The sequence below is a fragment of the Arachis ipaensis genome, chromosome B10 (assembly GCF_000816755.2).
Source record: "Arachis ipaensis cultivar K30076 chromosome B10, Araip1.1, whole genome shotgun sequence".
Lineage (NCBI taxonomy): Eukaryota > Viridiplantae > Streptophyta > Magnoliopsida > Fabales > Fabaceae > Arachis > Arachis ipaensis.
In genome coordinates, this window is record NC_029794.2 from 56,818,783 (window position 1) to 56,819,887 (window position 1,105).

A 1,105-nucleotide genomic window follows, 5' to 3' on the forward strand; every position below is an offset into this window, starting at 1 on the left:
CCTCTCTCTCTCTCTCTCTCTCTCCCTCTCTCTCTCTCTCTCTCTCTCTCTCTCTCTCTCTCTAAAACTATCCCCGGCAAAAAATTGCAACATCACCGTTAGTTGTACGCACTCGTTAAAGCACTAATTGTCCTGGAGAGGTAGCTGTACTACATTTCTCTCACCGACCTACGAACCAATTGTTTGAGCCACTATTACAACCCTAAAAATCACAAATTACAAAGGAATAGCTCCTAATCAAGTTTTCAGCCTCACAGATTCATTTCACCCAGTGAATAGACAACCAAAAGAGACGATAAAGTTACCTAATTTGGAGTTTTTCCTGCCTAGAACAACTTCAATGCCCAACATCAAAAGAAATTAGTAAATAAAGAATAAAATATAATTCAAGATTGAAACTTTATTCAGAATGCAACTGGGTCAATGAAACATTGACAATCACTGTCGATTCTTCAAAATCCAGAGGCAAGAATTACGATGGAATCGAAAATCTCAAGCTCACTGATGAAATCGAGGTCAAATTCACCTCAAAAACCCTAACTGAAAAGCGGGTAATCTAAAAAATCGAGGAGCAGAAGAAGCAAAATGGAAAATAAAGAAGAAGGTAAGCTTGGATGAAGAGCATACCAGAAAAGAAGACGGTCTTCAGCACCCAATCAAACCTTAGCGAAGGGTGGAAGCGGTAGCTGATGCTTTAGCTGGAAAACAAGGTCCTTTCGAAATCGATAGAGAAGGAAGAATGAAGAAAGCGAGACTCTAGGGTAACTAAAATGAATTTATGGATTATGCCATTATGGATTATGGATTACAGACGCTAAAAGAATTTGGGCTTACACCACTTGGCCCATGGTCTTATAGAGTTGACAAAATCTGAAAATATTGAGCTTGTTGTAGAATAAATAACTTAGGAAGATATAATCAATATGAAATAAGTATAAATAAAAAATACTAGTATTAATATTTACCATAATTAATATTTTATATATAGTTGTGTATATAAAAGAGAGGAAGAGAGAAGTGTGTTTTAGTAATATGAAGAGAGAGAGGAGATTTTATTAATTTCATTTTATTTTGAGAAACTGTTCTCATCTTAGAAAGAGCGAAC

At 35.8% G+C, this 1,105-nt stretch overlaps 1 protein-coding gene across 3 annotated transcripts in view; it reads right to left on the reverse strand.

The window, feature by feature from the left end:
• Positions 1-784, reverse strand: part of LOC107623119 (serine/arginine-rich splicing factor SR34A) — a 4,228-nt gene extending 3,444 nt beyond the window's left edge. For 2 of the 3 annotated variants that reach the window (XM_016325278.2, XM_016325276.2), the window contains exon 1: positions 628-779. The gene's annotated coding sequence lies outside the window, so the exon portion shown is untranslated. Of the gene's footprint in view, positions 1-627 lie in introns of all 3 variants that reach the window. The other variant, XM_016325277.2, reaches the window with a different exon arrangement.